Below are 23,218 nucleotides of genomic sequence, written 5' to 3'. Positions count from 1 at the left end.
GAAATAGCAAGTTTGGGCATTCCATCTCTCTGCTCAGTCCGCCATACCAACACCTACCAAATTTCTCCGACCGCTCGCTCCCGGACGCAAAGCTTTCCACCACTCCGTCGCAACCCAGCTGAATGGCGCACAGCGGATGATAAACCCATCTGTTTTAATTGTTCCGGTATTGGACACATCGCCCGTCATTGCCGCAACCACTGGTCGTCGCCTCCTCGGTGGTCGTCTCCGAGTCACTACAGCCAAGTACCCGACAATCGCACTTTCTCGCCCTATACGCCGACTAGGAACATCAACGCCGACAGTGCTCCACCAAGATCCAGCCGATCCCCGTCTCCGCAAGGTCGTAGGTCCCGTTCGCCTCTCGTTCACCGCTCTTCGTCCCCTTCTGCAACCGGTCGCTTCGCTTCGGGAAACTAGGCGGTGCAGCTCCCGGAGGTGAAGCTGCAACTCCGACCCGGCCCACAAATCCTCTATTGACCCTGCCTACATGTGGAAACCTGCTGGACATTGAAGTCGATGGCGTTCCTGTTAGATCTCTCGTTGATACAGGAGCGCAGCTTTCAGTTATGAGCGCTGCTCTCCGCCGCCGGCTCAAAAAGGTTCTGACCCCCGCCGTACCGTGCACTGTGCGAGTCGCCGATGGGAGTACGTCACCTGTCCTTGGAATGTGCACAGCACGTGTGACCATTGGGGGCCATTATACCGTTGTTCTATTTATCGTCCTTGAAAACTGCCCACACGACCTAATTCTCGGCCTCGACTTCCTTTCGAAACACTCTGCCCAAATTGACTGCTCCGCAGGTGTTGTACAGTTGGACCTGCCGCTTCCTGCCGACGAAACCACTTTAGCTCCACACCGCTTATGTGCTGCTGAATTTGCAAGGCTGTCTCCACAGGCTGCTACAAATGTCCTGCTGACGCCCTGTCCTCCCGTACCTGATGGCGAGTACGTCCTGTCGCCGCTTACTGACGTGGTTTTGTCGCGTAATATTGCCCTACCGAGCACCTTAATTCGGATCCGCGAAAACTGCGCTCGCGTGACCATCCTCAATTTTGGGTTCTCGTCACATGTTTTGCCACACGGTATCGCCATAGCGCATATCACTCCTTTGGAAGAATTTCAGATTTCTTTTTTGACCTCTGAATCCTTCCTCAGTACGAACGGACCTTTGTCACCCACTCCTCCGTACTCGACGCCTGCGGACGATGTTTCTAAGATGATCGCCCCCGACCTTCCTTCCGAGCAAACAACAGCTCTTCGTCATCTCCTGTCATCTTATCGGGACATCTTTGATTTGGACGACCGTCCACTTGGCCAGACAACTGTTGTCACGCATCGCATCAACACCGGTGACGCCAGCCCCATTCATAGGCGGCCATATCGTGTCTCGGCAACAGAAAGGGCCATCATACAGAAAGAAGTAGACAGGATGATGGACAAGGACATCATTGAACCCTCCAGTAGCCCGTGGGCATCACCGGTTGTCTTAGTAAAGAAAAAAGATAACTCGTGGCGCTTCTGCGTTGACTACCGTCACCTCAACCGGATAACAAAGAAGGATGTTTATCCCTTGCCTCGCATTGATGACGCTCTTGACTGCCTTCACGGATCCCAATACTTTTCATCAATTGACCTCCGCTCCGGCTATTGGCAGATTAGCGTCGATGAGATGGACCGCGAGAAAACCGCCTTTGTCACACCGGACGGTCTGTACCAATTTAAAGTCATGCCCTTTGGATTATGCAATGCGCCAGCTACATTCGAGCGCATGATGGACTCTCTCTTGCGCGGCTTGAAGTGGTCTACATGCCTGTGTTACCTCGACGATGTGATTGTGTTTTCGCCGAACTTTGAGAGCCACCTGCGGCGCCTCACAACCATACTCTCCGTGTTTCGCAGGGCTGGCCTTCAGCTAAACTCCTCCAAGTGCCATTTCGGTCGCCGTGAAATTAACATGCTTGGTCATCTCGTCAACGCCGCCGGAATCCAACCTGATCCACAGAAAGTTCACGCCGTGCGAAATTTTCCTGTACCTTGTTCAACGAACGATGTCCGTAGTTTTCTGGGCTTATGCTCTTATTTTCGGCGATTTGTGAAAAATTTTGCGGACATCGCTCACCCTCTCACTGACCTTCTTAAGAAAGACGCCTCTTTCTCTTGGGGACCGCTACAGGAGAAAGCCTTCTCTACCCTGATTGAGCGGCTTACCACTTCCCCGATTCTCTCCCACTTTGACCCTTCTGCGCCCACTGAAGTACGAACTGACGCGAGTGGTCATGGCATCGGCGCTGTCCTCGCTCAGCGTCAACAGGGCCAAGACCGTGTCATCGCTTACGCTAGCCGCCGCCTTTCCACGCCCGAGCGAAATTACTCCATTACTGAGAGAGAATGTCTCGCGCTCGTATGGGCGGTCGCGAAATTTCGCCCGTACCTTTTCGGTCGGAGCTTCTGCGTTGTCACCGACCATCACGCCCTCTGCTGGCTCTCCTCTTTGAAGGACCCAACTGGACGACTTGCACGTTGGGCATTGCGCCTACAAGAATATACATTTTCTATTATATACAAGTCAGGACGCCTGCATAAAGACGCTGACTGCCTGTCCCGCAATCCCGTGGATCAACCGGACGATACCGATGCAGACTCGGACATCAGTATTCTGTCCCTCTCCGGCTCCCTCCACATTGGCGACGAGCAGCGCAAGGATCCTGTTCTTCGAACACTTATGGAACGCCTAAGCTCCTCGCCCAATGACCCGTCCCTTCGGATGTTCACCTTGCGCGATGGAACTTTATACCGTCGTAGCGTTCGTCCTGACGGCCCGGAGCTCCTCCTAGTCGTCCCCAAGCACCTTCGACTCACCGTGCTCCAGCAACTTCATGACGCTCCTACTGCTGGACATCTGGGCGTCACTCGTACTTACGACCACCTGCGGCGCCGCTTCTTCTGGCCTGGCATTTATCGCTCTGTGCGCCGTTATGTCGCTTCTTGCGACCTGTGTCAGCGCCGGAAGACGCCTGCTATGCCTCCCGCTGGTTTGCTTCAACCCATTGATATACCTACAGAGCCCTTCTTCCGTGTGGGCCTCGACCTCCTTGGTCCGTTTCCAATTTCCATCAAAGGAAACAAATGGATTGCTGTAGCAACCGATTATGCCACTAGATATGCCATCGCACGAGCCCTGCCAACCAGCTGCGCTACAGATGTCGCCGACTTCTTACTAAAAGACGTCATCCTGCACCACGGCGCCCCTCGCCAGTTGCTGACGGATCGCGGCCGCTACTTTCTATCGAAGGTCGTTGATGATCTGCTCCGCTCCTGTTCTACAGAACATCGGATTGCTACCGCGTACCACCCTCAAACGAACGGCCTCACCGAGCGACTCAACCGCACACTCACTGAAATGCTCGCCATGTACGTTTCCAACGATCACCGCGACTGGGACGTCGCTTTACCATACGTCACTTTCGCATACAACTCGTCCCGTCACGACACTGCCGGATTTTCACCACTTTTCCTTTTGTACGGCCGCGACCCCACCTTGCCTTTTTACACGTTGCTACCTTCCGCAGTACAGTCACCCAGCACTGCTTACGCTCGCGATGCTATTGACTTAGCCGCCCAGGCCCGAGATGTCGCCCGTCATCGCCTCACAGTCTCGCAAGCTTCTCAAAAGCGACGCTACGACCTTCGGCACCGAGACCACCATTTTTCACCTGGTTCCCTTGTCCTTCTCTGGACGCCTTCACGTCGTGTCGGCTTGTCGGAAAAATTACTGTCCCGTTTTTCTGGTCCGTACCAGATCTTACGCCAACTGTCCGACGTGACCTACGAGATCGCCCCACTCGGTCAGCCTTCCGTGCCTCCCAACTTAACCAGTGATGTTGTTCACGTCACCAGGCTCAAGCCCTATGTCCCCCCAATAAGTGAGGCTGTTTAACTTGCACCGGGACGGAGCTCCCCCACCGGGAGGGTGATGTTACGGTGAAGTGAAGGAAGACGTTGAATTGGACTAGAAAAAGACGAAGTCTGGCGGTTGCCTGAACGCCATATCCATCATTTGTAAATATAAGTTATTTTACACTCGTGGGCCTGCTTTCTTCCCGCAACAATATATATATATATATATATATATATATATATATATATATATATATATATATATATATATATATATATATATATATATATAAATATATTGTGAGCATTACTCATACACTTCATAGTCTCTGGTGTACATCCTCATCATCACTGTTATAGGTCCTTGTAAGTTAGGAGGCTGGCTGCCTAATCAATTTCTCACAAGTGGCGCAGTGTGCTCTTCGGTTTCTTCGTCCTCTCGCTCCTTGTCTCTCTCCAGCTTCACCTACGCTACATCCCTGGAGCCCCGCTTGGGTCGCCTCTCCTACCTACTGCACACGACCATGTGCCAAGACCAGTAGACCAATACCATGACATCAACCTTGCCTGCTAATGCGGGAACCCCTTCTTGGACGGTCACCACCTCTCAGAAAGATCAACCCTTGTTTGCTGGAGTTCCAGGTGACGAGGCCGAAGACTGGTTGGACCTGTACGATCACGTGGGTGAATTTACCCACGGAACGAATCTGGGAAACTTGCTCACGTCGCCTTCTACCTGACCGGCGTCGCGAAAACTTCGTTTTACAATCATGAGCTTGATGTCGTCAACTGGAGCACCTTTAACACCACATACGCCACATTTTCGAGAACTCGTCTGTCTGCTCCGATATGGCCAAGAAGAAGCTTGCTGAGTGTGTTCAGCACTCGGGCGAGTCGTACACTTCATACATAGAGGACGTCCTCGCCCTCTGCCGCCGCGTGAATACTTAGATTGCAGAGAGTGACCGTTCACGCCACCTGCTTAGGGGTATTGGGACTGTGGCATTCAATGCTCTTGTAGTGCTGAACCCCACTACGGTCGCAGACATCATCAATACGTGTCAGCGTCTCGATGAGCTCCATATGCTCCGCTTACGCCCTGATACATCTGATTTCAAGGCGTCGAATGATAGCGAGCTATTTGGTGCCTTCATTCGCTCCACTGTCCGTGAGGAACTGCACGCCCAATCTTCGTCAACCCCTCCTCAAGTCCATATAATGCCCCCTGGTGGCGGCCTACGCCATATAGTGAGGGGATAAACAGGTGCCTTGACCTGCCTGCAACTCCCGAGCCCGCACCCTATCCCTACGCCAACTTACGCTCTGGTTGCCTCTATAGTGCCACCTTCCCAGCAGCCACCCCAACATGCACCTGCATCGCACACTTCACTGAATGCTATCACTACAAGGCCACCACCTCCTCCTTCTTACAACGGATGGAGCCCACCTTGACCGGTGTGTTACTATTGTGGCATCCGTGTACACATTTCAAGGTTTTGCCGACGCCATCAGCAAGATGAAAGCCGTGGCTATAACGGGCTTGAAAGGGATGACTTTTCTGGCCCTGTACCACAACGTCAGCGTTCTTACTATGATTATTATACCCACAATGTTCCCTCCACGTGACTTCAACGCTGCCGGTTCATAGCGTTTCCCGCGTTGTCACTCTCCATCAGCGATGTTGCGGTCATCTTCCTCTCGTCGACCAGCTACTTCGTCCTGCGATCACCGCCCAGAAAACTAAATGGTGCAGCTTCAGGAGGTAAAGCTGTATCCTTTGGACAACGTGAAACTGCTCCGGAGCGCGCCCATCAAATGTACTTAGGGTGTGTGCTGAATGTTTCCGAACCGAAGCCTTTGTTGACACAGGCGCATCGCTTTCTATTATAATTACTGACTGGTGTTCTCGATTGCTAAAAGAGAAGACACCGTATCTTGGCCTTGCCCTTCGTTGTGCTAATTCAGTTCATGTTCAGCCTTCCGGTATTTGCCGGCGCGCGTTTTCATTGATGGAACCCTTCACCAAATTCAGTTTGTTGGGCTGTCTCCGTGTATCTACGCGATGACTTTGGGATGGGACTTCGTGTTATCCGCCTCAGCTTTCATCCCTTGCCGTCAGCAAACTTTTCATATGACGGATACTGAGTCTTCGACGGCTCTCGATGCTCAAAGCCTACGTTTCGTCACGTCTACCGATTATTTTATTCCCGCGGACCATGAGCATATTTTCACCCCGACTTCCGACACAATTGTTAATAGCGATGTTTACATTGCGCCGAGCGGTCACTGCATTTCTGGTGGGCTTAGCCTTACTCTTAACTTGGTGAGGTTTCAGGACGGTAGAGCATTCGTCGCTGTTTGTAACCCTACTTCTTCGCTAGCTGTGCTCCCCCAGGCCATTACTGTGATTTGCTTTACTGACAACGAACCTCTTTCGCTTGTACCACGTCACACCAAATCACCACCTTTGTCTAGCACAACTGATGATCATACTGCTGCCGGTGCTTTAACGGCCGCGATAAATCCAGATCTGGCTGCTGCGCAGAAAGAAGACCTTTTGGCACTTCTGCACAAACACAGCGCCTTATTTGACGTTCACTCCAACCTTCTGGAGCGCACTTCCATCGCAGTACATCGCATCGAAACCGAAGGCGGTTCGATTGTGCGCCATCGGCCATATCGCGTGTCTTCCGCTGAGCAGAAAATTATTGCGGATAACGTCGATGACATGCTGAAAGGAGACATAATTCGGCCATCGTTCAGTTCTTGGTCATCTCACGTGGTGTTGGTTTGTAAGAAAGACGGCTCTGTACCATTTTGCGTCGATTATCGAACCCTTAATAGGATCACGCGCAAAGACGTATATCCGGCGCCAAGAATCGACGATGCTATTAACTCCCTCCGGGGTCAATAGTCAAATCCACGTGCACGAAGCGGACAAGGACAAGACAGCCTTTGGTACACCAGACGGACTTTACAAGTTCAACGTCATGCCCTTCGGTTTATGTAATTCTCCTACAAGATTTGAACACATGATCGACACAGTTTTACGTGGCCTTGAGTGGAAGACCTGTCTGTGCTATTTAGGTGACATCGTTATTTTTTTCTACGAACTTTCGTCAGCACCTCGAGCGTCTGGACGAAGTTCTCACATGCATCTCCAATGCTGGACTCCAACTCCACACAATGAAATGCCATTTTGCCAGAAAGAACATCAAAGTGTTGGGCCACCTTATCAGTAAAGACGGCGTTCGACCAGATCCCAACAAGGTTGCTGCCGTGCTTCGCATCCCTCAACCTGAAAATTAAAAAAAAAACGATTAAGAAGTTTCTTGAGCCTGCCATCCTACTTCCGCCACTTCATCAGTAATTTTGCTCCCATGGCGTCACTGTTGCACAAGTTGCGCACGTCGGGCACTGCTTTCCGTTGGACAGACGACTGCGAACTTTTTTTCCAAGACCTCAAGCAAGCATTAACCACCGACCTTGTCTTCTGTCACTTCGACGAGAACGCACCATCTTGTTTGAACACCGACGCTAGTGGCCATGGGATCGGTGCTGTTCTTCTACATTGGGATACCACCTCACGAGAGAGAGTTGTTGCCTATGCTAGTCGCGCAATAATGGCTGCCGAAAAGAAATACTTGATCACGGAGTAGGAATGTCTCGTAGTAGTTTTGGCGATACAAAAACTTCGACCACGTCTTTATGGATGCCACTTCACGGTCATAACCGACCACCACGCCTTCTGCTGGTTGTCGTCAATCAAAAATCTGTCTGGCGCTGGGCGGTCCGCTTACAAGACTACGATTTTCACGTTGTTTACAAGTCTGGGAAAAAGCATCAAGATGACGATGCTCTCTCTCGCCGCCCGCTGCCGCTATTACCTTCGAGTACATCTATGCATTCTCGCCACTTGATGAGACTAAGTCTCCACTCCCGTTATTACATCTAGCGGTTACTGACACGTTATCTTCCAATCGCGTCTCTCAGCTCGCCTCGTGTCAGCGTTCTGATCCCTACTGTAACAGCGTTATCCAACGCCTGTGCGGAACTGCTTTTGCAGCAAATGCCAGATTATGTCGACAACTGCGACTATTTAAGCTCGACAGCGATGTGCTACACCGCTACATTTACAACTCCGATGGACACCGCTGGGTACCTGTTCTTCCACGTTGGATGCGCACACAATTCCTTCAAACCTTTCACGACGGCCCATCTGCTGGCCATTTGGGTTTCCACAAAAACTAACACCGCGTTAGGAGCCGCTTCATTTGTCCAGGTATGTCTACCTTTGTGGCCAAGTACGTCGCTTCTTGCGTCCAGTGTCAACGGCGGAAACGACCGACTTCGCCTCCTGCTGGGCTTTTACAGCCCATCGCATGTCACGACACATCCTTTGCCATCGTTCCGACAGACCTAGTCGGCCCTTTGCCCCTAACGCCGTCAGGTCATCAATAGATCATGAGAGCTGTTGACCAGCCCACACGTTACGCAGAGACCGCTCCTTTACGCTCTATTTCGGCCTCAGACGTTGCCACCTTCTTTCTGGATGCCGTTGTCCTGCGGCATGGTGCACTTCATGTACTGTTACGTGTCCGCAGCAAGACATTGCTGTCAACAATGACAAAGAAGTACTCGGAGCTTGTAGCGCAGTTCATAAGACGACATCCGTACATCAGCCTCAAACGGCTTAACAGAGCGACTTCATCGGACACTAGCAAATGTGATATCAATGTATATCGGGGCAAACCACGATAACTGGGACAAACTTTCACCTTTTGTAACGTTGGCTCACAACACCACTATCCAACGACCTACAAAGTACTAACCTATCTACCTATTTTATGGCCGTTCACCTGCATTCCCCATCAACGCCGGTTTCTTCAATGCCTCAACTAACACCTCGGCCAGTATACACGAACTTGAGACTTGAGGAATGCCGTCAACGTGCTTGCTTCAACACAGAAGTCAGACAGCTAGATCGCGATCAACGTTACGACATCTCTCGTCGTGACGTCTCTTTTCGTCCTGGAGAGGAAGTGCTTCTCCTGGAGAGGAAGTGTGGGAAGCTTGAATCCCACTTCCTTGGACCCTACACTTTTAATGAACAAACGTCCCCAGTGAACTATCGCTTTACTCCCGTAGACGTTTCTTTGGACCATCGTTATCGTGGTTTGGAGATCGTTCACGTTGCGCGCCTCAAACGATTCGTTCCGCGTTACCCTCCTGGCCAAGTCGCGGCTTTGCTGGCCGCGTGCGCGAGCGGGGAAATTAGTGTAAGCATTATTTATACGCGTCATACTCATCATCAACGTTTTGGGCTTGGTGGTGGGGCTCCCACTCGGGAGCATAAAAAGACTAGCTGCCTAATCCTTGTCTCACGATATATATATATATATATATATATATATATATATATATATATATATGTATATATATATATATATATATATAACTATTATATTAGCACAATGTTATATATCACGTATCTCTCTCTCTCTCTCTATATATATATATATATATACATATATATATGTGTGTGTGTGTGTGTGTGTGTGTGTAGAGAGAGAGAGTGATATGAGTGAAAAGCGTGCGTGAAGGCGAAAAATGCCGAGACAATATTTATATTCACCGCGGATTGAAGCAGTGATGACATCTCTGCCCACTGGTGTTCACGCTGTATGTGAATGGCAAAGAAAAACGACTGGAAAGCATTGAGTTAGGCTAAGATTTCACTTAGATCCAGAACGGCCGATACGTGCAACGGAAAGTCGCTGGGCTGATGTATGGGGACGGTATAGTGCTACTAGAGGGTAATGCACCAAATTTAGAGAGACATGGGAGTGCAAACAACAATGCAGTGACGAAGCTGAGCCTCATGTTAGTGTCGAGAAATTGGGAATAACGTTCGCTTTTCAATAGACGCGTAATTACATGGGCCCTATTCAACAGCAAGCCATACCCATAATCATGCAATAGAAATACCTGGGCATATACAAAAACGCGCGAAAGACTCACTCAAGCATACTCCCCCCTCCCCCCCCCCCGCACCAAGGTAACATAAAATGAATGTTAGCGGAATACAGTAATATTAAAGTAAAGTGCTTTGTGGCTACAATAAATATTAGGTGGCGGTTGAATCTCGAAAGGTGTAATGGTGCCAGTGCTAATGTTGGCAAATGAAATTCTGTGATTGGAATGAGAAATCACGTCAGGGTGAAGGGTAAACAGAGATCGGTGCGCTGACTAGCTGTGGGGACCCTCGGGGTAATCACAAAGGATGCAATGCAGAGTCACATGGGTGGCGCCTCTTTTGAAGTAATAGAAGCGCAGAGCAAAATTATATTCGAGGAAAGAGCAATGGACCTGCATCAAAATTAGTTGGTGGCTAGGGAGCACAAATACTTTTGCTTTAAAAGCACGGTGAAAGAAGCTGGGAAGACGACAACAGAGTTGACAACCAAGTACAAGGAAATTGAAAGTGTAAATAGACAACGGGAAGTAATAAAAGAAATAAGAGAACCAAAGGCAGTAACTTGGTTGCAAGGAGTGCAAGCGACACAATTTACATTTACAAAGAATGGCAAGAAATGAATTACAAGGAAAGACCTGGATGATAAGGTAAGTGATGGTGTCAGGCAATTTGAGGATTAGCTAGATGTCGAAGGCCAAAAACAAACCGGAGCAAACATTCGCAACACGATCAGGCAGTCTGCTACAGCAAAAATCCGTACACATCTCAGCACAAGCTAATGAAATAAGAAGGTATTCAAAGAGCGAAAATTGCAGGTAACGTGCACGTTCGGCAAGCGGTTGGATTTCAAGTTCGTGGAAGCTTCAACCGGTCAGCAGTCGAGAAAGCGAGAAACGTATAGGGTGTTCGTGAAGAAAAAAAATACGAATCGTATGCACTGTGCAAAATGATGTAAGCGCTTTCTGTGCTATTTACATCGATTGCCGACAATTGGTGGTGATTTTTACTGTAAATCTGTAAGTTCATCAGCATGTAGTGCATTACTAGAGGGGAAAAAGGATGTTAAACGTTACTGGGTACATCATTTGTGTTTTTATGCATAGTACAAACAACACATAGGGAGAAATCTTTTTTTAGATATTTTTGCGCGCCATATTTTGCGAGATTTGCGCCCCATCTGTGAGAAAGATATACTGCGCAATGCATGGTGGTAGCAGTGCTAAGTTTTCATTAAAATATAGGGATTTTCGCGCCGTGTCCACAATCTTATTATGAGGCGTGCAGCAGCGGAGGCCTGAATTTTTATTTCGATGACCTGGATTTTTTTAACATGTACCTAAATATGAGTACACGAGCATTTTTCCATTTCACTTCCATCAAAATGCGGCTGATGCGGCGAGGTTACAGAACCGCGACATCACGCGACGTGATTACCACAAACCTACCCTGCTGGATGTAGATGCGTTGATTTCACGGGCGGTCGCTTCCTTTAGTGTCGTCTAGAGGTCGCAGTGCTTTAATAAGGCTTTCCGTTTGCACGATTTTCGTCGGTCGTCCGCATTGCCAATTTGCATTGCGCTTATTTTTCAGAAGTAGAGAAACGTACCGCTGCGTCACTTGAGTATTAGTTTGTTGTGCTTGGTCGCAACTGCTGCTGTGTGCAGCACGAACATTTCTTTGCCATTCAACGTCGCCTTTGCCATCCCCGCCCTAATCCCGCCCCCCGCATGTACGCTTGCTGCTACGAACGAAAAGTGGAAACCAGCTATACACTCGCTTTCTCATCGTCGGGTCTACCTCTTCTAAACCATTGTCTGCCCGCTATCCCTACCACCTCACTACCATTCTCACTTCTTCCCATGTTCAGTGTAGCACGGTAGTAGAAAGGTAAGTGCAGTTGTCTCTGCAATAATTTTGCGGGCGGTCATTGATAATTATAGCAGTGTCGAGGGTATTGTGGCGACGCGATGGTAAGGCCTAACACGCCCTTATCCACGTGCCACCGCCACTTTTTTTCGGAAGACGTTTACGAAGGCGCTTCATAAACGAGTTTCTCTTGTCGCCTTTCCTCTTTTCCGCACTCCTACCATGTATATCCACACTCTGAACCACCTCACGACGCGGCGCGCAAGGAAACAGGATCAGCAGCAGTAGGAAGGTCGAAAGAAGAGTCAAAGGAAGCTTCGTCTGAAACATCGAAGTTTCTCCTGAAATGCGAAGCCCTCATTGCGATAGGAAAATATTTATTAATGCGAAAGCAGTACGTTCCCCAAGATGCGATAGAATGCCTCGCGACTGGCCTCTCGAGGCAGTTTGCGCGTATTCGAGGCCTTCTTTCACGCTCACAAGAACACTTTTATGTAACACATATTCAGCAACAGAGAGCCGTATCGGGAGTTTTTCATGTTGCTCTACAATTTTTTTCATTGACACTTTTCATCTAATTATAATTTTTGGGAAGATGAATAATTCATTCAGACTAATATCTAATTAGGCCGAATGAAAATAAAATTCATCATCTACAAGCAACGGCAAACATTACCTTGGTTTTGTCCAGCTACGTGGCATTTGCTTAATTTCAAACTCTGGCTCAATGTTTGAAAAAAAGAAACACCGCTAAAGAAATACATTGGACAATAGAATAGAGGATGGGACACACACGGCGTTGACTTACAACTACGTTTATTGAGAAAAACACGATGGCTTTCTAAAGCCTTCCTTCAAACGTGCACGCATGCTTGATGTGAATAAAAGCACTTGTCATTCCCAACATGCGTTGACAGTGCTCCCCCAGGAGGGAGAAGCCCCTGTTGAACTAAAGGTCGTGCCAATCAAAACTTGTCCAAAATGGAATAGTAGCCGGTTGCATGGGTATGACAGTCAAGAAGTCTTGTCATTAGACTAGCAGTAGTCTCGAGGCACGGGCACATCGATGCAGGGAGGCCGGTTTCAAGGACTTGGTTCTTGTCTCGTGTGCAGGCAAAATCCTCAGGAAGTTAAAGCCCTCAAGATGCCACTTGGAGGAGCGTAGTAGCCCGAATGAAAGAACTAAAAGGTAGCAGTAATACTCTACGTTCATTCTCTCACTCGCACATATAAAAATGTGGGCGCCAGATATTGTGTCAAAGTTTTGTCTTCCGCTCGTAATAACGTTGGCTAAGTTTAAGCAGCTGTCCAAAGAAAGCGAAAAGTAGTCGGAAGGATCATAGAATGTAAAATAAATCATGGGAGAAAGCCCCTGGCCTGTGAAAACGCTGTTGTTTACCAAATCACTTTGTCGTGCGGCGTTTCGTACATAGGTCAGGCAGGCCCACGCAATAATGGAAGGCTATCGTAGCCCCAGAATTCCGTAGACAAGAACTTTAGAAACTGTGCAAAGCACTGCTTCGAATTCGAGTGTAAACCGCTCTTTCATTACACAAAAATCATGTTTGTGCACAATGATGGCATGACAAGTGAAGTGGCGGAAGCATTTCACATAATTAGAAAAGATAGTGGGTGTGTTAGTGCTTCTTGATATTTTGAAATTAATTATTCTTTAGGACTTTGACTTTGGGAGGATAATGCAGCGCTGTGCATGCATGCACAGCGCTGTCCGTCCGTCCGTCCGTCCGTCCGTCCGTCCGTCCGTCCGTCTGTCTGTCCGTCCGTCCGTCCGTCCGTCCGTCCGTCCGTCTGTCTGTCTGTCTGTCTGTCTGTCTGTCTGTCTGTCTGTCTGTCTGTCTGTCTGTCTGTCTGTCTGTCTGTCTGTCTGTCAATTTATTGTCATGTATCTATTCATCTATCAATATAGCCACTTACACCCGAACTATCCGCCAAAGTTGTGCAATAGCTGCTGCCACTACATGCATGCATTCGGGGTCATTATACCAGCGTAGCCTTTGCATCATCGTCATTCTAGCTTCACCATCCGACTCTCAACATGAAGTGGTCGTCACACCATCCTCACCATACATTCGTCACGCATTCGTTGAGATACCGTCGGTCTGATGCAACCGTAGTCATTCAAGCGTCGTACCCCCATGCCTCATCATCTGACTGTAGTCATACCGTAGTATCATGCCTTTTACACCAGCCCAGTGTCCCATGATGTTATATATATTAGATCACCATGTATGTGCTCGCGGTTGTGATGCCGTCATGGTTATTGCATCGTCGTCACCACAGCGCCACCACTCACGAACCTTGGGGGCGGATGTATAACATCCTTTCTGCTGCAGGCGTCAGGAGTTCAAAAAACCTAATCGCGTGTTGGCGCTTTTTGTGTGGGAGTGAAGGTGGGAACAGATCTGCCGCACTAACCTTTCCGGGCACGTGAAGAATGGTTGACTACATTTGTCAGGTTTTTCTACTCCTAATTGTCAACACATTTTTCCTAATTTCTTTAGACATGGGCCACACGATCTTGCACGCAGAGTGCTATCCGAAGTAGAGACGCGCACTTCCTCAATTTGACATCAACTCATGCTAGGCATACGATTTCTTTGCAAACATTGTTGACGGTGTTTTATATTCGGGAGTCCGTTTCTCGAATGAATCTGCATGTAGTGTGAAAAAAATGGTATAGCGATGTTTGGGACATTTCTTTAATGAATGTGCATGTAAGGTGAAAAGAAAGAAATAGTATCACCACCTATTTGACATTGTTATGGCCTCTTGCATTGCACAGTATCATGTACAGTGGAAGTCCTGCCCTTTACGTTTTCAAGCGTGAGACAATGTTAGTTCGAACAGCAACGAAAACTGCCTCTTTTCAAAGAACATGCAGATTGCATGTCAACGCAATCATGCAGCAGCACAGATTTTACTTACCTTAGGGTTCTTACCTATTTGCAAGAGAAGCGAAGATATTCAGCTTGTTCTCACTCAGTGTTTGGATGAAGTCTATTTCTTGGACATCCTTTCAACCACATTTAATAAAGAAGGTTCTAACAGCTCCACATGGCATTAGGCATTTGTCAATAAAGTGATGATGGCTTTCCCTATCACTTAATTATGCTTACGGGCTTCCACTGTTTAGGCGCTCCGGAATGGCACGCTGCCATTGCGGTCAGAACACGCAAACAGCGCGCATTGAATTTCGGGAATGTTTGGGACTACTCATGCCTGGTCAGTTGGCGCTCTTGTTCTGAGTGTCATTCTGTATTCGTGCACTTCTATGACGAGGTTTCAAAGAAATGAACCCTCACCAAGTCGCCTAAATATGAGTTTTCGTTATGGTCGATTGATTTACACCCCCAAGAGGACTGTGTTCATGAGTGCCTAATTAGGGTTGAACTCCTAGCTGTGGTAAGTAAACTTAACATGACAACGTCTCCCCTGTGAGGTGGACACATATATAACACATAATGCCATTCACTTGACAGCATTTTTTATTATTTGACCTCTGATGAATATTTGGTAGTGTAAGAAGCGAAGTGCAAGAAATCAATAAAGGAATAAAGGAGAGAAAGCGGAGTGGATGAGCGGTAATATTTCCGACTGGCATTCTACAGGCCCGTGTTTCTTATTGCGAAGAAGAGCTGTGTGAAATTTATTAGAGCAGCGAGTTCTTTTTATTTTTATTCTATTTAGGTAACAGGCTCCGGATATCCCTTCTAAACTGATTGTGAAAGTTTGATCTGGCATCTGTCTTTTTAATTACTCTTTACGCACTATTACATTTCTTGGCAATGCCGTTCCGAACAGCTAATGGTAAAGCATTGGTTGACTGACGACATCTAACGCCCTAGACTTCATCGCATGCAGAAAGCAAGCATATTCAGGAATTTTTCGGGCCTTAGACAAGTTCATGTGCATTCCAGGCGAAATTTGACTTCTTGTAACTGATGTCATCTCGGAATTCTATTATTGTTCTTAATACGTTTGAGTACGGCACTCTCCTATACATTCTAGCAGAAAGCCGCCATCTTTATTTTCGCATTGCGCATGGTCCTTTCTGTATATTTTTGCCAGCCAGAACAAAGGCTCATTCTAAAGCTCCTTGTTTGAATTCAGGCAGCGCTGCGCCAACAAAAGCGAAACCGCACATTCAAGTGAATAATGAGCCTTTTTTCTTATTTTTATTTTAGGGGAATGTACGTTGGTGTTGCAGTGATCCGTTGCTTATAACGACAAGTATGACGGTAGTCTTTCTAGCGGCTGGAAGCTTCCTTTTTTCGGGCCTTGGTGATATTCCCAGCTGCCCTAAGCCCAATATGAAGGTGAGGACACTTTGTTTAAAATTTGCGTGTAATTTCTAATTTGCATTGTAGAGCAAATATTAGGTTCTTCCTCGCACGGCCTATGGTTTAATCGTTAAGATGAAATGAAACCTGTTTGTCAGCTGTATACAGCCGAAGGCACTATATCGCGCTCATAAATTTATTTATTTTTATAAAGTGATGGGGTATAAGTTGTGTAGAATAAACATACATGAATGGGTGAGGGTTTTGGGCTTTGGCTGGCGAAGTATTAGGAAAAAAAGACCGCCATCAGATGATATCAAAATTGTGATAATCAATCAAACCCTAGAACTCTGAAAAGATACATTTATGACAACAGAAAAAAAATATGTCTTTTTTAATGCCCGTGCAGACAATGGGGAAAGCACTAACTTCATGTAAAGGAAGAACAGAGACGTAAAAAGGCCTGCAATAAGTTCAATCTTACATCTCCCTTATATCACAAAGCATAGAGCATAACCTTCTCCAACAACTTAACCGATAACTCTACGCAAAACAAGAATAAATGAGAATTTGTGCAAGTTATTATTGATCCTCCCATTCTCATAGTTATGACGCTCTTAAATACGTAAGCTTGTCTATGCCTCACCCCTGTGGAAACCCGCCCGTCCGTCCGTCCGAATTTCAAGATAGCGCCTACAGCATCGAACGACTTGACCTCCGCGCTGCCTGTCGCTTCGACGGTAACTAAGCGGCCAGAACACAGCACACACGCAGCTATCAGAACTCGGCCCACTGTGTTCCCATCACTCATCACTTTAAGATAAGGCGCACGCCGCCACGCCGTACACCACCGCCGTTGAAAAACAGTTGATCTAGGTTCCAAATAGTTCAACTTTGATGAATAAGGCATTGAAGAGCGATGACGGCTCATAATTATCGGGACACCGTCACCACCCATGGTGCTTTCACCTGCAGTAGTTTGCTTGCGTCATCAATAAACCGTGCGCAGCCATCCGATGTAGTTCGTGTTGCCGCAGTGTTGTCGCTTGTACTCGCCGGATATACAGTTTTATAACGTTGATAGGAACGCCGGGCTGCGTACAGATGAGCAAGTGGCACAATGATTACGCATACTTAGACAACTGCGAGAGCTGTTTGTGCGTGAATTTCTTTGTTGAACTAGCCCAACTGCTTTCAATATTTACACATATTTCAGATCACCAGCCAAAGGAATGAAGATAAACATTCTGTGTTTCGCAGACTTGTCTGCACGGCTGTGTTCAGGTAAGGTCATATCTGCCGAAATATTGGATAGCAGTAGGCAGTTATCAGAGGCGCCGGTTCTCGCGTAAAAAAAAGAATGGAACATAACCTAGATGCTTCGGTAATGTTGCTTTCTCTGCCGAAATTCTTCGTGGTATCGTTTATACAGTGGCGATGCTGCTCACACACGTATGGGATGCCTCTGTTTAGAGCGCGTAACAAATTCTACCAGCCAGCAAAAAGGGTAAACTAGGGCAGATTCCTCGCCTCACACATACTTATTTGAGTCAGTCACCCGAAGTAGTCCCCCATGCACACAATAAAAATGTTGTTTTTGGTACGATTATCTCAAATGTACTAATACACCATGTTGAACATTTTTCAGACACATATGGAATTCTGCTTGCCTAGCCATTGTCAGGCGCGAAGATTTTCCTGTTCTTGTAAACATCAGATGCCGTCCATTGATGAACAGTCTTCAAAGGTTGCAAACACCGTACGTACCTTTATTAACCTCAATATACAGATCACCGCAGAAGCTCTTTGAATTGTCAGTGACAAAAAAAAGAAGCTGTCTTAGGTGCAAATGCACGTTTTTCCTCTGGTACGTTCGTCCAGCCTTTTTTGTCCTGCCTGTATCGCTTTGATACCCATAGAAGTAACAGCGTAGAAATGTTGCCGAGGGTTACGGCCAATACACCGGTATGTGTAAGGCAAAGCTTTCTTTGCTAACTGCCATTTACCTCTCCTCCTGAACGTCGATGTCGCCTGCTGCTCCTACTCGTGCGTTCTTGCCGAATAGCTCATACTCGGCTGCGGAGATGGCGGCGCCATCAAGGAGCAATGGCTCGCACTACTTGACACGCAACTGTGGAGGTTTACGAGGGAAGCCGGGTTGCACCTGCGGACTTTTGGCCGCAAAGCGGAAAGCCGCGATGAGACGGGAGAGAGGGCACTGGAGGAGACGGCCTTACGGCTTTGCACGCGTTTCGCCACCTGGCTGCCGCTTGGACTGTCCCATTTACACCTCCAAGGGAAGGTTTGGTACCCAAAAGAAATGACGCAGATCAGTGTGCTACTGCCTAAGCGGAAAAACGCCAAAATGACCACCACGAACACGTGTGATTAACCTTTATATTACACATATGTGTTTCGTTCGGAAGGCATTGTAGTTCCTCTATAAAATACCTGATGTAAGTATTCGCTTTTAATTTGATCTCCATTGAATAAACAGAAATGCAACTTTCATACCTACTTCTGCATTTACGGAAAGCTTCGCTCTATACAGGCTCCTACAGCGCACATTGGATGTGCTGCATTTTGTTCCTACTGAAATAACATGTGATTTAAAATAAAAATCTTACTGCAAAATGATGCGTTGTAGAACGTTTTATTTCATTACATATATTATTGATTTCGCAGTGCTACTGGGAAATTGTTCAGGTGGCGTGCTCCACATTCGCCATTCTCAAATATTTAAGACTGTTTATTGAGGAAACCTATGAAATTTCACCATATAAACGACGTGCATCATACGAAACGCATGCGAATATGAAACAAATGGCTTCAAAATTTAAACTGTGGACATAAAACTTGAAATACGCATGTTTCAGTTTAGTCTTAGTTACTTTCTTATTCTCCTGGGATGTCACGCCACATAAAGTCAGTATTAGTTTGCACGTAAGCATGCACGCCCATTTCATGGATATAGTGCTAGAATGACTTAAAGAATGTAATTTACAAGAGCCTCCGTTTTTATTATTGAGGTTGTTACTTCTCAACTTTACATTCATGAGCAGAATTTCATACTGCAATGTTCCTTCAAGAAGACATAATGCATTCTCATGCATCGAAAACTGCAATTTTTTATGTTTTTTTTGGGTTCTAGGAATTCACAAAATAATTCACCACGGACGTTTGCCGCCTGCGTTCTCCGTGTTGTATGGAATGACGCCCTGTGGAGCTTAATATGCAACTGTGCCTACTTCACAAGTCTCATCGTCAGAATACCGATCCTTGAGTAAGTATTTACCAAGGGAATTTCAACCATACGACACGTATTCCTGATCGCAAGGAAGCCCGTCAAAACATTGAATGATTATTCTAGATTGAACACAGTCCACGTCATTTCGGCCCGCTAAACACGGCAGGTACAATTACCCCCGTGTAATAATAAGCATTTACGATTCGCGCGCAGCCTAGCCGCCATCAAGTCATTTTACTGTCCCGTTGACTTAGGTCAATTATTAGTACGTTTTATTGTGGGTGCCGCCAGGGAAAAACGTGTGGCGCCTCTCTACGCCTTAAGGAGTTCCAAAAGCTTGTCACAAAACAATTGAAGTAGAAATAGCAAGGTATCATTACACGAAAAAATTATTTATATTGTAGTTGCAGTGATTGAGAAAGAAACACATTTCCTGGATGTATTCGAAAAAAACATTTAACGCCTAGCATGCGAGTTGAATGTGTCTCAGGGTATGAAGCTAAAAGAGCCAAGTCGGTTAACTTCTTGCCATGGTTATTTACCGGATAATCTTAACCACGCAATAGTAACATTTACTGCCAAGAAACCGAAGTACATTGGTGCCCCTATATAGTTGAATATGAAGTTCTTGATTACGTAAATGTATGCGTTTAGTAAAAGCATGGAACAATTTCGATTGCAGTAATTGGCATCACTAGTAATAGGGACCATCATGCTGTGCTAATAGCACGCTGTAAATGAAGTTCCATGGCTCCGGGCACCAGTGGTCATTTCATCGCCGTAGTTTATTTTACCGATGCGCGAAACACTCAACGGAGTCCTTCTCAACTACACAGTAAAGAATGTGCGCTCTCTATTTCCTGCAGTCCATCGTGTGAGCCACATTGAATACTTAAAGCGCTACAATCCCGTAGAACTATTACACGAGGCCACAATCTTAGTCGAACTTTAGTTTAACCATTGTATTAAGGGGTCTATATACCGAGTGTTTCAACGAACACATAGGAAAATTTTTAATGTTTGCCAGTGACAGATGCCGCAATTTTAGTTGATGTGCTGGTATAATGAAAGAGGTGGACATTGCACGAACAAAAAAAATTAAATTCATAATCGACGAACTAACAAGGACTCACTAATTAAGTTTTTCACTAATTACCTTATGTCCCATATAGCAATTTACAAATTCTAGCCGTTAAGGTATATTTCTCCTTTACAAATTCTAGCCGTTAAGGTATTTTTCTCCTTCATTGCATAAAAGGACGTATCGTACAGAGTAACTGAAACGACAATGCATTTCTCTGCAAAGTTCAGGAATTAGCATCTCTAAACTACTGTCATCCTGAGAATTCTTTCCAAGTTGATCCCCCTTGCAAAATCCGTGGCTAGAATTTAAAATTGCAATATGGGTGCTAAGTTGAATAGTTAAGGAGTTAATGAGGGCATTTTTGTTAATTAGTCGATTGTTCATTTAAATTTTCTTTCAAGTATTATCCGCCGCTTCAGGTATACCGCCTCATGAGCAAGAATTGTGCTGTCTGCAACAGGCAACCTTCAACATTATCGAAAATGTCTGCTAGGGCGCCCTGTATAACTAATTGACGATGAAATCACATTTGGAGGTGGCTTCCTTCTTTCTAAAATGGATACGTCAGAGGAATAAGGATAACCTTTATAGGTATAAAGTAATCTTATATATGGTCCAAGCATTTTGCCTGCATAATCCAACACATTACGGTGCGGCACTGAACGGAACTCTTGATGCTTGAGAGCGTCGACTAAAAGTGCAATATTGTAAATATTTTGAATTTGATGCATGAATGCGGGGATTTTATTTTATTTAGTGTTTAATTTTGAAAGTAAGCCAATGTATTGCTGCTTTATTAACGTTAATTTCCCATTGAATGTGTGCTGTTTAGACATCGTCAACACCACCACAGTTACGCTTATTCAGAATCCATTCGCAGGTAATGAAACATTGCATATTTACACGTGGACCTATCTTTCCGTATAACAAATGTTATAGATCAGCGCCGGAGGCGCTTGCATGTGTCGGAAGTTTCTGGAATGTTATCGATGGTTCTATCTGACCCGCCGTGGTTGCTCAGTGGCTATGGTGTTGGGCTGCTGAGCACGAGTTTGCGGGATCGAATGCCGGCCACGGCGGCCGCATTTAGATGGGGGCGAAATGCGTAAACACCCATCTACTTAGATTTAGGTGCACGTTAAAGATCCCCAGGTGGTCGAAATTTCCGGAGTCCTCATCTACGGCGTGCCTCATATACAGCGAGTGGTTTTGGCACGTTAAACCCCGTTGTCATACGTAAGTGCCGCGCGTCGCCCCTAGAAGATCGAAGCGGCCACCAAGCGCAGTGAACGACGAGGAAGACAACGGGTGCACGAGCACGGGAGCACGAGGGCGCGCTCGCGGTGTTCGATCCAGGCGGGCAGCAGCTCCGAGCTCCTGGGCGGAACGAGGCGAGGGCTCCTGCCAGGCGAGACGTCCGTGGCAAGGCGCGGAGGACCGCGGAGCCGAGCGTGGACGTCCCAGGGCCCCTGCTGCCAGTGCTCGAGACGCTGGCTGACCCGAGGGCCGCCGGTCCCTGAGCTGCCGCACCTGAGCGTGCCGAGCAGCGTTTCAGTCTGGCACAGATGTTGCTGTGCTAGACGAGGTCCTCACGTGTCACCGCCGCACGTGGATCGCGAGCGGCGCACGAGCTGGGCACCGAGGTCGTGCTGGACGTGCGACTGTAGCACGTCGGTCGCGAGCGGCGTCCGAGCCGGACATCGAGGACGTGCGGAGCAAGGCGTTCCCTGGCTGCTGCCGCTGCGGCGTCCGAGCGTGCCGAGTCCGAGAACCGTGCTGAACGGGGCCCGAGCGTGTGGTCGTCGCGGCCAGGTCCAGCACGGGAGACCGCACGGTGCCGTGACCAGCGAACTGTGAGCCGCGCAACCCGGGACTGTTTCAGCCCGTGGACACACGGACTGCAGTTTCTGTATATATTCTGGCTGCACTCTCTGTACATATTCATATGTTAAAGCTTGCTTTTAGTTTTATAAACGCGTATAAATGACTCTCTGTCTTTCTTCCGCATCACTGCGCACTAGCGAAAGTGCCGAACAGTCCTAATCACCACACCCGTATTTAATTTTTTTTGGTTCTATCTACTGTCTGTGATCACCAAACCTTGTTTAATCTTAATGCAGGTATGCGCGGTGCTACTGGTGTATAATTTTATGGAAGACGTGTGGGCACGAGCGATTACTCCGAAACATTCGATGGTTCTTGTATAAAAGCCAACAGGCTTACCCGGAAGATCAGATTTCGACGATCGCCGACTGTATTCACCGCTGTCTTTGAGCTTTAGGTGTAGCCTGTGTTTGTGGGCGCAGGTTTGCCCAATAAAAGTTAGTTTCTTCATTTGCAGCATCTCGACTGTGTTTGCCTGCACTACTACGTGACATTTGGTGCAGGTGCTTAGCGTTTATGTACCGGATGCATCCCCCCCCCCCTCGAAGCCGTGACCGAAGCCCGAACGCGGAAAACACCAATGTCGCCAAGCACGAGGGAGGTAGCCGAAAGCTTCAAGGACTGCCCCCGGAGCAAGCACTTTTGCCCGAGAAGACAAGAAAGGTGGCCGCGAAGTCAACCACAATCACAGCCCGAGCATCCCCCATCATGCAGTTCAAAAGCCCAGGGAGCTACGGACCTTCCGCGGATCATCATTTGAAGACCCGTATAAGTGGCTGAAAACATACGAAAGGTTCGCTGCACTCAAGAACTGCAACTCCGACGGCAAGGTCCGGCATGTGTACCTCGCCTTAGAAGACGCCGACAGGACTTAGTTTGAGAACCGAGAATCGACTCCGACTGCATGGGACCTGTTCGGCAACAGCTTCATGCAGACGTTAATGAGCGTCCTGTGCGA

The 23,218-nt window shown here is 47.3% G+C and overlaps 1 long non-coding RNA gene across 1 annotated transcript; it reads left to right on the top strand.

Moving 5' to 3' along the window:
• The first annotated feature begins 15,950 nt into the window (after positions 1-15,950).
• Positions 15,951-19,298, top strand: LOC139047587 (uncharacterized). Its single transcript, XR_011507240.1, has 4 exons — positions 15,951-16,081; positions 17,262-17,329; positions 17,694-17,804; positions 19,197-19,298. It is a non-coding gene; the product is annotated as an uncharacterized lncRNA (long non-coding RNA).
• The last annotated feature ends 3,920 nt before the right edge of the window (positions 19,299-23,218 follow it).

This window comes from Dermacentor albipictus, chromosome 7 (assembly GCF_038994185.2).
Source record: "Dermacentor albipictus isolate Rhodes 1998 colony chromosome 7, USDA_Dalb.pri_finalv2, whole genome shotgun sequence".
NCBI lineage: Eukaryota > Metazoa > Arthropoda > Arachnida > Ixodida > Ixodidae > Dermacentor > Dermacentor albipictus.
The sequence above is the reverse complement of the archived record's forward strand: the minus strand, read 5'-3'. Positions and strand labels throughout refer to the sequence as shown.